At 40.6% G+C, this 16,124-nt stretch overlaps 1 protein-coding gene across 12 annotated transcripts in view; it reads right to left on the bottom strand.

Moving 5' to 3' along the window:
* IMMP2L (inner mitochondrial membrane peptidase subunit 2) overlaps positions 1-8,917 on the bottom strand; it is a 926,645-nt gene extending 917,728 nt beyond the window's left edge. For 8 of the 12 annotated variants that reach the window (XR_004433250.1, XM_033194421.1, XM_033194426.1 and 5 more), the window contains exons 1-2: positions 8,830-8,917; positions 8,232-8,304 (exon numbers count right to left, since the gene is read on the bottom strand). The gene's annotated coding sequence lies outside the window, so the exon portion shown is untranslated. Of the gene's footprint in view, positions 1-8,231; positions 8,305-8,609 lie in introns of all 12 variants that reach the window. The other 4 variants (XM_033194423.1, XM_033194425.1, XM_033194422.1 and 1 more) reach the window with 4 other exon arrangements.
* Between the last annotated feature and the right edge of the window lie 7,207 nt (positions 8,918-16,124).

Raw genomic sequence — 16,124 nt, 5'->3', positions numbered from 1 at the left:
TGTGTCATAATGCTAACATGGCACAAAGCAAAATAATTCAACTTCCATTCAGTTTTGTTGGTCAAAAAGAATAGTATCACTTTTTTTTTTTTTTTTTTTTGGAGACAGAATCTCACTCTGTCACCCAGTCTGGAGTGCAGTGGCACAATCTCTGCTCACTGCAACCTCCACCTCCAGGGTTCAAGAGATCCTCCTGCCTCAGCCTCCTGAGTAGCTGGGATCACAGGCGCGTATCACCACACCCAGTTAATTTTTGTATTTTTAGTAGAGACAGAGTTTCACCATGTTGGCCAGGCTGTTCTCGAACTCCTGACCTCAAGTGATCCACCCGCCCTGGCCTCCCAAAGTGCTGGGATTACAGGTGTGAGCCACCGTTACTTCTATAACACATTTATATGCTGCTTTAATGGCTTACAAAGGACTCTCCCATAAATGCTTACAATGCATCTCAAAGCAATCCTATGTCACGTAGAGACTGTTATCCTCTCAGGTTGCCTGCCCTCACAAGACAGTCCGCAATGATCCTTGCCTCATGTCCTTGTGTAATCCCCTCCCATACTGAATCAGGACTGGTCTGCGGGACCAACTGAATACATCTGAAATGATAGTGTACGACTTCCACAGGTAAGGCATAAAAGGCACTGCAGCGTCCACTTCGGTGGCTTGAATCTTGGGAAATTCATCTGCCACCTCATGATAACAGCCCTATGGCAAGCCCATCATGGAAAGTGACCAACCTGCCAACACCAACTGGCCAGCCATGTGAGTAAGCCACCTTGGAAGTGAATTTTTTTGCTCCAGTGATGCTCCTATAAAACTTCCACTCCTGCTGATATCTGACAGCAACCTCCAGAGACCCAAGCAAGGCCCCTCAAATTGCTGACCCACAGCAACCATGAGATAACAAACAATTACTGTTGTTTTCAGCCACTAAGTTTTTCATGTTACAAAACAACAGAGAACCCAGTTTTACATATGAGGCTCAGAGGGGTTAATTTACCAACTATCATACAGGAATGAGTAGAGAAAACAGATCTGCAACCCAGTCTTTAGGTTTTAGGTTCAAGATGGTTCAAACAGGCCGGGCGCGGTGGCTCAAGCCTGTAATCCCAGCACTTTGGGAGGCCGAGACGGGTGGATCATGAGGTCAGGAGATCGAGACCATCCTGGCTAACACCGTGAAACCCCGTCTCTACTAAAAAAAAAAAAAAAATACAAAAACTAGCGAGGTGGCGGGCGCCTGTAGTCCCAGCTACTCGGGAGGCTGAGGCAGGAGAATGGCGTAAACCCGGGAGGCGGAGCTTGCAGTGAGCTGAGATCCAGCCACTGCACTCCAACCCGGGCGATAGAGCGAGACTCCATCTCAAAAAAAAAAGAAGGTTCAAACAATACCACCTTCTTCTCAACTAAAATAAGGTATAATACTGTAAGGTATAATACTGTAAGGATGATCATTCCTATATGATTATATGACTGACGCTAGTACATCAGGCCTCCTACAGTACATAGACACAGTATATGTCCCTGTATTCTTAACAAATATAATGCGAATCTACAAAATAAGTGAATTTGTGGTGCTCCATTGCACTCTGTGGAGTTCTTACTATTTTCTGGAAAATTGCTATTTTTAATGTGCGTATCTTGAAAATAAACACTCAACACATTTAGAGAATTTTAATAATAAAATATTACTGACACTGAGACTACACACTTAACAATCTTAATTACAATTAGCATTTGTGTAATTTTAAACAATTAGAATATGTCAGACAGGAAATGCTCAACTGCTGTTTCTTTAAGGTTCTGCTTTTTGGCTTTAGGTCTTCAACCTCGTAGCATTACACAAATGTAGTAAAATGTATTATCAAAATGCTCCTGATGGTAAAATATTAAATCAAAATCCAGAAAGTAGTTACTATCTTACAGAACAAGGTAGCCAGCTCTTAAGCCTGTCTACTTCTGGAGAAGGTCAAAAGAACATTTTATCATTATAATCACATCTGCATATAATGTCCCTTCACACAATCTCCTCTTTTGAGCCATATAACTTTGCAAAACAGGTAGGCAGGACAGGTGTACTACCATCCCATTTTTCAATGATGGCCTTAGAGAAGTCTGAGTAACTTAACTAAGGATACATAACTAATAAAAGGAATTGCAAGAATCTAATCTACAAGTTTTTAGCACCAAATCCCAGCCTTTTCTTCTAAGCCATGTTTTAGCCCAGCGGTGCTCTACCCTGACTGCCATGAGGACACCTAAGATGCTTTGAAAATATCACTGCCTGGACCTCATCCCCCAGATACTTGATTTAATTGCACTGGTTTGTGTCAGCAGTCTAATATATAATAAACCAGCGTTGGTAAATTCACAGAAAGTGTATACCACAGGTAGAAAATGTTGATATGTCTATATGTAAACTGAAACATATTAACCCCCTGAGAACTTCCTCAAAGACAAAAATATCTTGCAATAAAATCATGCAGAACAAGAAAGGGGAGAGGAGAAACCCAAGCCATTGGTTATAATGGCCATGGGGCCATTAAGGAATATTTTATTCCCCTAATCTCACTCCCTGAACCTCACCATGCCACACCTCAAGATATAGCTCAGATATTACCTTCTGTGAGTCCTTCAGGATCACAAAAATAATGAAGTCCATTTTTTTTGCATCTATCTTATCTTGAACTCTATCATAGTACATATTGCCCCTCAAAGCATTGCTTTATTTATACATTTATTTTTATTTTATTTTATTTTATTTTATTTTATTTTATTTTTTTGAGATGGAATCTTGCTCTGTCACCCAGGCTGGAGTGCAGTGGCACATTCTCAGCTCACTGCAACCTCTGCCTCTTAGGTTCAAGTGATTCTCCTGCCTCAGCCTCCTGGGTAGCTAGGATTACAGGTACGTGTCACCACGCCTGGCTAATTTTTGTATTTTCAGTAGAGACGGGGTTTTGCCATGTTGACCAGGCTAGTTCCGAACTCCTGACCTCTGGTGATCCACCCACCTCAGCCTCCCAAAGTGCTAGTATTACAGGGGTGAGCCACCGTGCCCACATTGCTTTATTTACATCTCCCTTTCTCTCACTGCCCTGAGGGTTCCTTAACCCATTTATGCCAGAGGTTGCAAATTTTTTTTGTGAAAAATCAGGCCTTGGTTATGACCTTGAGAAGTAGGATATAAATAACTCTCACTAGCTTAGCGTTCCAATAATGGAGCACTCTCCACATGGTAAGAACACACACATCTGTTTCTCCGGCCTTCGCAATCTCTTGTGATGTTCCAGGATCCTATATCCAACTGCCTTCTAGACATCTCCCACTTGCCAATGATAAGCATGTTAAACACAGGTCCAAAGTTGAACTCATTCTCTTCTCCCTCATACCTTCTTCCTCTTCTCTTTTCCCACTCACTACCCAGAAACCTACGAAGTATTCTAACATTCTCACTCTCCCATATCTTTTACATTCAAACAGTCACAAAGACCAGCAAATTCTCCCTCATCTTACTTTTCTTAAACATTCTCACTTCTCTATTCCCACTACTTCCACCCTTATCTAAGCTTTCAACCTCTCTTATCCATATTAATACACTGTCCTTGAAAGCTTCCAATCTTGCCATGTCCCCACACCCAACCCCACTCCACTCTCAATCTACCCAGCACACTGCTTTCAGTGATCTTCCATGACACTCACAATTCTTCAGTGGCTGATTACTACACATGGTATAGGAAGTGTACCCTGAACTGGCTATCCAGTTTCATCTCCTTTCACTCCTGACCTTGTCCTTCACATTCTAATATAACTTACCTACATATAGTGCCCAGTACACGTTATGTTCTCGTAATGCCACACAACTACTCAGGCTGTTGCTTTACCTAGAAATGCTTTCTACTGCTTATCAGCATGCCCGCTCCTATTCAGTTTTCAAGTCTCAGCTCAAACACAACCACTACTAAAACCCTTCCCTGGTATTGCAGGCAGAGATCAAGAGCTCTTGTTAGATTTCATTTGCACTTGTACCTACCTCGTTATAGCAAATAGCATACTCGAACTACATATTCGAACTACTGGTCAAGATATCTGTAGTCCTATTAGACTATAAGATCCTTGGTCAAAGACAATGACTTTTCATCTTTATATCCTCCTCACTAGTTCAATTCACAGTCACTAGTTCCATGTACATTACTGGTTCAATGCAGATATATAATAAAAAAGGAGAGGAGAGATTAATGAATAAGGTATGGGCCAATGAAAGAACAAGAAAATCAACTGGACTTTGAGTATAGAAAAAAAAAAATACCAGATCTTAAGAAAGTACCGACATCTGTAGTACAGACATTTGTTACCGTAGTACAGACATCCATTACTAAGTCCTAACCATTAAAAAAAAAATAGAAAAATATGGTTATTCAGGTAGTATGAAGATGACAAAAAAAAAACTTATTATTGGACTAAGTAGACATTAAGAAGGCAAAAGTTTCCAGTGGAACAGTTGCCAAAGATCAACAGAGAAGCCAGAGAAAAAGATGGTTGTTTCTAGGAACCAAGTAATTCATTGACCTAAATTCATGGACTGATCAAGACTGCCACCTTTCTCTCAGTTCCAACCCCTCTCCTTTGTCATTATTCTGCATCACCCTTTCTGAGTCCCCACTACCAAATCCCCAATGCCGTGGGTAGTTTCCCTCCAGGGGAGCCACAGGTCCAGACCAATGGCTTAATCCGGATGTAAGGGCAGTGGATGGGAGGGTATCTTTGTTCTTATGTCTAGGACTTTGAGGAAAAATGAAACAACTATTTACTGAGAATTTATTTTATGGCAGATATTGTGCTACATTACACTCACTGACTGAATTTCACAGCAATCATGAGTAATTATCCCATTTACACATGAGGAATTTACGTCCAAGGTGAACAGCTAAGCAATGACAGGGCCCGCCTGAAAACCTAAGAATGACAACATCCAGAGCTTTTTCTATACCCTCACTACCTCAAAATGGCGGGAGATGTGGTCCAACCATTCTAGGTTGGCACTCAGAAGACATTTGCCTCCAAAACACTATTATATATGGCAATTAGAGTCTACAGTACCACTAACATATAATAGGCACACAATGAGTTTAAAAAGCTTTCCTTACTGCCATATGAAAGTAAGTACTATATTTCCTGGGGTCCGGACCTGGAAATCTAAATGCTATTTATTCCTATCAGTACACTGTTCACTTTACAAACAATAGACTTGAAAATGAACTTGTGGAATATAATGGGTTCTTAAGTAAGGCTTTTCTTTAAGAATATTTTCTTGCTTCCACAAAAAATATAAAAGCCACCAAGGATAGAATGATTTTGCCTTGTTAACTTGTAAGAACAATGACACTAGAAGAAACCTGTGGGAAATATGCTTATCTGACCAGGTGTTCATTTTCGGTGGGCTGTCATTTAAGTAAAACATCATACTAAACCCCACAGACCACAGCTTACGATAGAAATGCCACAAACTATAGCAGTACAGTTGATATGCCTATAATCTACTGACAAAACGTACTCCTCAGTAAAGTGAAACCAGATGTCTGGTGTGAAATCAGATGTCTGTGAACTTATCTTTCTCAGTTTTCAGAGCAGTATTAGATACGCTAAATACTCAGCTAAGCTGTATATTAAATCCACAACTTGGCAAAATCATGACAGTTTGGACATGAAGCATCAGCATTTTTATTGTAATTCTTATAAACCAAAGACATTTCTGAAATAGAAATCCTAAGTTTAAGTACTCAGCTAAATACAGTAGTATGTCTTTCTCACTTTAAGAACAGTGTCAGGGCTTTTTAAACACATTATAGAAATTCTTTCCCTTCATTTTTCAAGCTGACACACTTTATCCAGGGCTGTGGAATGATCTGATAAGGTCACATGAGGTGTCAGTCCCTGTCCCAGAAATTCTAGGATCAGATACACCAGGTGATCCCCTGTGAAAAGCAAATCCCAGGGAGGCTTAACAGTTATAGGAAAGTTAGGTACTAAATGGCTTTCCACAATCAAAGGGAAGATCATAGGAAAGTAATGGGTGAGCACATAGAAAAACAGGGAGGGAAATTAAAAAGTACTTACGTGCCAGACACTGTTTTTTCACACATTCTTTTATATATACTCTTTGTTCTGTTTTGATGGGTAAGAAATCAAGCAGCAGGGAAGTTTTAATGGCCCAAAGTGACACAGCTAATAAAATAAGAGCCAGAAATCAAGCTTATGTCCAAAAGACTATAAAAGTCATGCTACTTCTACATGAAGGTTTCGGGTGAAGTGAGGAGGGGTGGTAAATAGCCAAGAAGAAGGAGAAAAAGGAAGAAATTTATAATTTTACCAAATAACAGTGAAATAGATATATATATACAAAAACATGTATTATGTCCCACATATGTTCCATATATAATACATAGTTAAGATGTATGCATTTTTAACATATACTTAAGTTGCATATTTAGTATGTGTATATATGGAACAAAAAGTTGAAGAAATAAATATCAAATTGTTAAATGGTCATCTGAGAGTAGGCTCATAGGAATCTCACATTTTGCCTTTTACATCCCTCCCAGATTTAATTCTAAATAACTTTTTTTGACTTTATATTACTCTTATAACCAGAAAAAGCCAAAGAACTATTCTAGCTTAGATTTTTTAAATGAGGCTAAATGCACAGAAACCCATGCAAGTTAATGGTCTACTTTCATATTTGTTTTTCTAAGTACATCATCATTTACACTCTCCATGATTCCTAATACTAGGTCCTTCTTATGGAACAACTACAAAAGTTATCCTCATCTAATTATTATACTTGTACACTGGAAAACGACTGTAACATTATTCAGTATAGGACACAAATAGCCAAGGTCAGTCATCCTTGTAAGTTTATTACTGAAAGTACTAGAAAGGTGGAATAATAATTATGTTCTCCACAACACTGTACAGACCTGCAAACCACTATGATCAGTAGTACAGGGAAAGTCTTGTACATTAACATGTAACGATTCAGAAAGTCCACAAAACTGGTGGAAGGCCTGCCCCAAAACAGCCATCTCCAATACAATCTCATCATTCTCACCATCCTACTTTTATCGAAGTGCTGATAAAAGTGCTCAGCACATGGTAAAAAAGACAGAATTAGCTATTGAATCAATGAAGGAACCCATTATCAATGAACAATCACTTCCTGGTTTTCCATAAAGTAAATTATGTGGTCGCCTATCACTTGAGCACAAACAGGCACGTTCAGGATACAGGCAGCCAGTATCAGAACAGGCAGCCGATCGCAGAGGGCAATTCTACTTTTCCTGTGTAAGAATCCAAGAATGTGGTTTACTACATTCCTGCTTGTAGCTAATCTGAATTTCAACTAATTTAAAACGGTTATTTATATGTGACATACAGGATGCATAAGGAGTTCCCAACCTTGTGAGAGGAGATGTGTTTCATTTCACCGTACAGGGGAGAGGGAAGCAGTGTATTAAAGAAGTGACAGAAAAGTCCCACTGAAGAACCAATGAAATAAACCACACTGAAAATCACAGTAAGCCTCAAAGGACTTCAGTGTCCTTTTTGACAACTTTTCAAAAGTGAATGGAATGCTTGCGAGGAGGTACCAAGAGTGAAAGTCCAGAGAAAAAGGCCCAGCCCAGTCATCTCTCTCCTCTCAGAACATCTTCTGTAAGCTTGAGAGAAAATCCCAAAGAACTTCAACATCAGTAACCTTGTTACTAACTTCATGCCTCGGGGTCCTAAAGGATTTTTTCAGGAGTCCCCTTTTAAAATGTAAACATCCCTACAGGGGGTTACTGTTCATTATCAAACAGGACCTGGATTCTTTAGTGCTATGGTCTCAGGGATTAGTCAAAGCTGGCTAATAAGATAGGGGCCAGAGACAGACAACTAGAAAGGACCATTGTTCCAAGGTGAAAACAGGTAAAGGGGAAGGGCAGTCTTCTGTCGGGCTAAAAGGGATCCATGTGCCCAAGCTGTTAAAACTCCCAAGCAACTTTATAGACTGTGTGAGCCTGAAAACAGTCCGGGGCTTGGGGCCTGTGACTTTGAAGGTGGGTCCTCCAGTTCCCGATCAAAAGGTAGAATCTGGGCCCATGTTCCCCAGGAGTAGTTCTGGATCTAGCCCTTCTCTCTCTCGCTCTCAGGATAGTCCTAGCTCCTTCCACCCCTGAGCATTCCTTACTTACCCTTTCTCCCGCTCTTCCTCGGTGAGAAGGGGTAAGTGGTTATTTTGTGCCCTCGCCCAATTTGGCCAAAACCCTAAAAGTAAAAAACGACAGACAGACACGTGCTTTAAAATCCTGTTGTTCAAGCCTGAGGCTCTCCCACCACCTGCCCAACACTTCCAGGCAGAAAGCAGCGCGCTCCCTCATGGCCAGGGCCGGGGACCGGGCTAGTCCCCTTTGTGAGGAGTGGGAGGGCGCGTCCTGGAGGCGCCGGCTCGGCGAGGACTAGTGCGCCGGCTCCGTGCCAGGTGTGCCGCCTCTGGCGCCGGTTTCCCACCCTAGTTAGCCAGTGGCACCAGGAAGAGGACTAGGCAGGGGTGGCCGCCGCACGCGCCTCACATAAACACGCGCACGCACACATGCTCGCGATCACGCAGGACTCGCTGCCGCGCACCCCTCCGCCCCAGCAACGCTCGACCCACCGGAGCCGGGGCCGACTCCCAGGGAAGGGTCCCCAGCCCAGGAGACCACCGAGGGTTGGCGGCTGCGTGCCTGCCCACCCCCGCCAGCCTCACAGCCCCCTGCCCGCCGCCGGACGCCGAGCGCCCGCCCTCCGCACCCGCTGCGCAGCTCAGCCCAGGGGAAGTCCCCGCGCAGACCCCGCCCTCCGCCGGCGGCAAGCTCCGCCCCGCTCCCCCGGCGCGCGGTGGGCGTCTGAAGCTCCGCCCCCGGCGGAGGACTGGTCTCTGGACCGCCCGCCCAGGTCGGGCTCAAAATGCGGCCTGGATCTGAAAGGATCAGAAACGACACTAATTCAGCAAGCAATTATTGAGCACTTGCCCTAAGCTCAGTAACGTACTAACGGGGGAGAGGACAGTAAAGAGCTGAAAAGTCTGTGAAACTGTGTTTTCTGCTCCTCCTCTTGTAAGTCAGGAAACAGAGAATTCTCACAGTTGCTTAAGTGCAGGACAGCAGTGGCAAAGCACCTGACGAACGATCTTTGGGCAACTCCTCATTGCATTTTTTCCTACTCAGGTACACTCAGGAAAACTATTCAGTTTTGCTGCCTCCAGGTAAACCAAAGTGAGTAATACAGGACAGGCGGTTTACTTGAGAGAAACTGGAATTTCATACTGAAGGTTTGGCCCTCAAATGGGTCAAACTCTTTTTTTTTTTTTTTTTTTGAGACGGAATCTTGCTCTGTCGCCCAGGCTGGAGTGCAGTGGCACGATCTCGGCTCCGCCTCCAGGGTTCACGCCATTCTCCTGCCTCAGCCTCCCTAGTAGCTGGGACTACAGGTGCCCGCCACCACGCCCAGCTTTTTTTTTTTTTTTTTTTTTTGTATTTTTAGTAAAGACGAGGTTTCACTGTGTTGGCCAAGGTGGTCTCGATCTCATGACCTCGTGATCTGCCCGCCACGGCCTCCCAAAGTGCTGGGATTACATGCGTGAGCCACCTTGCCTGGCCAAATGGTACAAACTCTTAACTGGGTTATTACAACCTACAAAGAAACCTTCTTATCCATGTTATTAATTAGCCTAATTCAATGTGGCTTCAAATGTTGATGAAAGTACCCAAATCATGGTGCTCCAACAAGCTGGATGCCAACCAGTACTCGTAAGTACTTGCAATTACAGATGCGATATTTTCATTCCTTATCATCCCAAGATGCCCTTCCTTCACGTGAAGCAGCCGGAAAGATTAACTACCAGATTCCCTATGATTAAGGAATTGATAAATAGAAAGGGAAGACCGAAACCGACCGAATTTTCCCATCGAAGTGAAACTTGAGAAACTTGCATGTATTTTACCTGAGTTCCTTTCTCAGGAGATACACTGTCAGACCTCCTAGATAGTGTCAAGGAACTGAAACTTTCCAGAACACTGCATCTGGACAATGAGGTACATCTGCTGCCTGTTCACAAACTCCTCTTCCTTACCCCGCCATAATTCCCTGCTATAGAAAGTCCTAACTTTAGTCTCTCTAAGACAGGTTTGAGACTGGTCTCCCTGCCAGCATCACCTGCATTAAAGCCTGTCTTCCTTGGCAATACTCGCTGTCTCAGGGATTGGTTTTCTTTGCTAGGAGCAATCCAACCTAGGCTGAAACCCAGGCATTCAGCAGCAGTGGCACCTAAAAGTACTGAACAGACATAAAATACTTTTTTTGTCCTTTTCTTACTCCTCCAGTTATATCTTCATTATTTCTGTCTCTGTTCTCCTTCTAGATGCTGCCAAACTACTCTGTGCACTTTCAGATCACTTAATACTAATGTAAATAACAGACATTCTGGCATTCTTGGTTCAAAATTTATTCTAAAGGTTTAAGAATCTACTTAGAGTCTTAAATGGCCTGATAACTGAAATTCCAAGAGTCTCCTAAAGAGAGCAAAATTGCTCTCCTGTGAAGGGGATATGTGCCAGTTTTTCTTACTTGTCACAGAAATAATTACTGTAAGGTAAGCTCTTTTCTGCCAGTGCTTAAGGACTTAATTGCAAAAGCACTTAGGTGACGGGACCACTGTCATCAAATAGCAGTCAAGAACTATTTGGTACCGTGACCCCAAATTAAATGGAGTTCCTGGTCACTAGGAACTGACAGTCTGGGATGGAATGTAGGTGAATAAAGAACAAATACAGGTGTTTATGGCCTTTATTGTATTGGGAAGTAAACAAACATACAAAAAGAGTTGCTAGGTCTGGCCTGATTTTGTCAAGAAGATTCATCAAGTGTACTTAAAAAGAAGCTAATTTCTGGAAAAGGCAGAAATATGGTGTATTAGTCAGGATTCCCTAGAGGGACAGAACTAATAGGATAGATATATAAATATAAAGGAGAGTTTACTAAGCATTAACTTACACAATGACAAAGCCCCACAATAGGCTGTCTGCAAGCTTGAGGAGCAAGACAGCCAGTCCGAGTCTCAAAATTGAAGAACTTTGAGTCCGATGTTTGAGGGCAGTAAGCGTCCAGCATAGGAGAAAGCTGTAGGCTGGGAGACTAGGCCAGTCTCTCCTTTTCATGTTTTTCTGCCTGCTTTATATTCACTGGCAGCTGATTAGATGGTGCCCACCCAATTAAAGGTGGGTCTGCCTTTCCCAGTCCACTGACTCAAATGTTAATCTCCTTGGCAACACCCTCACAGACACACCCAGGATCAATACTTTCTATCCTTCAATACAATCAAGCTGACACTCAGTATTAACCATCACATATGGAGACAGTAAAAAGATCAGTGATTGCCAGAGATCAGAGAGGAGGGGACATGAAGCAGATTGTTAGGGCAGTAAAACTATTCTGTATGATATGATAATGGTGATAGATGTCATTATACATTTGTCCAAACCCATAAAATATACAACCCAAAGAGGGAGCCTTAATATAAAATCTCAACTTTGGGTGATAATGATGTCAATGTAAGTTCATCAGTTGTAACAAATATACTGCTCTGGTATAGGATATTCATAGTCAGGGAGGCTGTGCGATGTGGGGTATAGGAATATATAGGAGCTCTATACTTCCTGCTCAATTTTGCTCTGAACCTAAAACTGATCTTTGGGAGAAAAATAGTTTGTGAGAAAAAGAAGCAGCAGTTAGAGCATCCTATTTTATTCTAATTTATCAATTAAATTCTAAGCTGAATATTTGGCTTTGTGTATCTAGTTCAAATATATTTGCTTTGTCTCCTCATATATTAAAGCAGACCTCTATTTGTTGTTAATACCATCGGGGGAAAATTAATCATATAGTCCCAACTAAGGTACAAATTTAAATTATAGTTAGGCATCAAATCTAATATTCAAGGAGATAGTTAAACAAATTAAAATAATTAAGTTTACAAATTCCATAAATACAGATATTAAAATATATTCCTATCTATACATACTTACCATTAGTAAGCAAATGATAGAGGTATCGTAGAGTAGCAGTTCTCAAACTTCTTTTTGATCTCAAGTTCTCTTTACATTCTTAAAAATGATTGAGAACTTTGAAGAGCTGTTGTTTATGTGGGTTATATATGTCCATATTTACTGTATTAAAATTTAAGATAGAAAAATGTTAGACATGTGTCTGTTTAATTTAAACCCATTATATGTTAGAACTGTAAACGTTATTTTTATAAATAATGACTACGTTTTTTCCCAAAAAATTAGAGAAAAGTGGCATTTTTAACATTTTATAAATCTCTTTATTATCTGGCTTAATGGAGAACACTGGATTCTCATATTCTGCCTCTGCATTCAGGCTGTTGTGATGTGTTGTTATACCTAAGATGTGAAGAAAATTAACTGTCATACAGATTCATAGTTGAAAAAGGGAGGACCTTACAAAGCTCCTGGAAGGGTTTCAGTAACCCCTAAGGGTTCTCAAACCTCACTTGGAGAATTGCTGCCAAATGGCATTTTGCATTTCATTTGTTTGAATGTCATGTATTTCCACACAGGCATCTGTTAACACCTGAAATTATAGTCCTTTACTTATTTCAAGCTAAAACTCATATTTGTCAGCTCATATCAAACCATGACATTTCAAAAAAGTTTTTCAAAGCTTTTACTATATAGCAACTCTGATGAAATTGATATTATTATTTGAATTGATATGAAAACATTTGAGATTTCATTTATATCCTTCATCTCAAACTTTTTGGAAAACTTTGAATATAAATTATACCATCTGGAGAAAATGTAGTATTGGTATATAGTTATTAATCCAGTTTTAGGTATACTTATAACAAGGTATATCCCCTTTTATAAAAATAATTTAAAAGTGAGCTTAAAACAAAGACAGAATAAGCAATTACAGTTTGATTTATTAACTAAATAAATACTTGATTCTAAACTTACTACCTTGGCATGAAATTTTAAATATATAACCTTTCATTTTTATTACAAATAAAAATAATGTAAATCATCCAGTTTGGGGTTTTTTAGTACAATTTCCAACTAAAAGAAACTAGAGCTGACCAGTGGAATCTCTGACTTCAGATCTGGGCCAGGTTATACACAAGATGAGCATAGGATAACTTGTGCCACAAAGCCAGGAATCCATTAACAAAAAAAGTGTCAAAGGGACACAGAAACCAGCATCAAGTAGCTCCTTTGGCCAAAAATGGACAATTTAAGCATCAAAAAAAGTAATGGATGCAGTTGTTTGAAACATACTGAACATATAAAAATTCATGAGTTCTTAATGATGTTCCAAAAAGGGGAGATAAATAAAAGGGAAAAAAAAAATCCACTGGACACTATTGCAAGTAGCTAGCACTAAGCCTTTGTTCTAAAATTGTCCATTAAAAGAAAATAATTCAAATTTTCTCATTTATCTTTCCCGATTAAACTATATATCAGAAAACCAAATTGTTGTTGAGGGAAAGTAGTTTTTTATAATAAATATGAAACAACAGAATTGGAAACCCACCCTTTAGCAATCTTGCATTTAATAAATGATTCAGGCAACCATCATCAATGGATCAAACTAACAGATGAAATGTTCATGAGGAACTTCACAATGGAGATCAGAGGGTCACTACCTCAGCCTAATAATCTGTCATTACAAGTGGAACTCCAGACACTGTGTGCTTCCTGACCTAATGCTATCTGAAGCACTCAGCACAACTATGAAATGTTATCACCCCAAAAACATGAATGGGATCTAATCAAGCCTTAAAACTTACTTCTCACTTACAGGCTTACAAAAAACATGAGGGTTAGAGGAATAAGTTAAATGACAACACAAAGAGGCCAGGTGCAGTGGCTCACGCCTGTAATCCCAGCACTTTGGGAGGTTGAGGCAGGTGGATCACTTGGGGCCAGGAGTTCAAGACCAGCCTGGGCAACAAGATGAAACCCTGTCTCTACTAAAAATAAACAATGAGCCTGGCATGGTGGTGCATGCCTGTAATCCCAGCTACCCAGGAGGCTGAGGCAGGAGAATCGCTTGAACCCGGGAGGCAGAGGTTACAGTGAGCCAAGATGGTGCCACTGCACCCCAGCCTGGACGACAGAGTGACACCCTGTCTCAAAAAAAAAAAAAAAAAATGACACCACAAGGAAGGAAACAGGTAAATCTAGAATGGAGGACACTCTCTGAGACAATTGATATAGTCTCTACAAGTTAATAACTGGACACACAGGAGAGGGAAGGGGTCAGGAGAAGCCTAGGTTAAAAAAAAATACAGCCATGAAATGTAAGATGTGAATCTTCATTTGGATCCTGATTCAAACATCATGACTATAAAGACTTGTAGGACAATCATGGACATTTAACTAGGGACTGGTGTTAGATGATACCAAAGACATACTATTTTATTAGGTGCAATAATGGCATTGTGATTACGTAAGAAAATGTCCATGATTTTTGGAGAGGTATTCTAAAGTATGTTGAAGTTAAATGACATATTCTCTGGCATTTTCTTTATTCTTTAACATAAAAAAAAAAGAAGGAAGAAAAAGAGATAGCATAAATGTGAAAATAAAATGGATAATTATTGAATTTAGATGATGAGGGGAGTTCTTTGTACTTTTTCATGGTTTTTGTATATGTTTGAAATTTTGTATAATGAATATTTAAAAATATAAGCGACTGCTATAGCTCAGATTTTCTAGAAAACAGTGCTTGAGATAAGCTCACATGTTAAAATTTTCTTGCAGGGGTGCAGTACTAGAAAAGCAATAATGAAGGAAAAGGGGGAACAGAGGCAGGGACAGAGGGAGGAGGATCCATGGTGGTATGTTTCCAAGCTGGTTATAGCATCCCAGTACATGCAGTTGGTTGCTTAGTCACACAGGACATCTCAAGAAGGCTGTGTGAAACCACTGAGTAACAGAATCATCCCTCAGGAGGGGAAAGGTTAAGGCATTATTTTTTTAACTGTATTCTTCTTGCCTTCTGTCTTTCATTCATCAATGTTTGTTCCATAAAGCAGGGCAAGCATGTGGGAAAAAAGGTTGGGGGCAGGAGAGTGAAAATGGGTTTTATGAAGTGACTGAGATTTATTTAATCTCACAATGTGGAATTTAAACAAATCAGTGATTTTTGGGTTTAGTGAAGACTTACCTATAATTTTAGCCTTTTTGGACTAGAATAATCATTCTGCTTGACTTTCTTTTTACCTCAGTAAATAATTTATTCAGGTCAAAGCCATTATTTTTGATTAACAAAAATCACATTCACATCAATGGCTGCAGAAGCTAAATATAGGAGAAGGGTTCTACCACAGTGACCTGCACATTTGCATGTGCCCTTGCACATCTCCACAAAGGCCACGTCAGCAAGACTTGACTGCGGTGAGCTAAGTCGTGGTGGAATGCTGTTGATTCTCCTACAACATGAGATCATGAGAGGCTTGTGAGGAGCTGCCCCAAGGCCATTTCTCGTTCACTTCCCAGTTTTTCATTGCCTCCTGTGTTTTGAGGAGGTATGAGGCTTTCTACCTCATTCTCCCTAGAGTATAGCCTCAGGCTGTAAAACTGCTTAGCCGAAGCATGACATTGGTTCCTCTGGAACAGGGTGCCCTGTCATCCAGGTTGTGGTCATCTGACCTCCTTTGTATCAGTGTCACCCTGTGCAAGGGATACCAGAGCTGGCACCTTTGGCTACTCTTGCTTTTGCTGTCCAAGTAAGTAAGAAACTGTCTGAATCTAAAAATGGCAGTTCATTGTACTGGTTGAATCTATCACCCTTGCCTTACCTTGACAAATTCTAGGCAAGAAATTTTCACGTTGCTTAATGCTAAAGAGGTCCTTTACCGTTTCCTCTTTGTATTTTGCTCAGCCTACAGAGTAGAAAGTCAGTAGCCAGTATACAAACTGATATGAAAATATGAAAGACTTAGATTAACATTTTTAGAAACAGTAACTGCTCTCTAAGTATTTTAGGATAATTTTTGGCCAACAGTTAAAGGAGCCTTTCTT

The sequence above is a fragment of the Trachypithecus francoisi genome, unplaced genomic scaffold (assembly GCF_009764315.1).
Source record: "Trachypithecus francoisi isolate TF-2019V2 unplaced genomic scaffold, Tfra_2.0 Lachesis_group4, whole genome shotgun sequence".
NCBI lineage: Eukaryota > Metazoa > Chordata > Mammalia > Primates > Cercopithecidae > Trachypithecus > Trachypithecus francoisi.
This window is presented reverse-complemented; position numbering and strand designations above follow the sequence as displayed.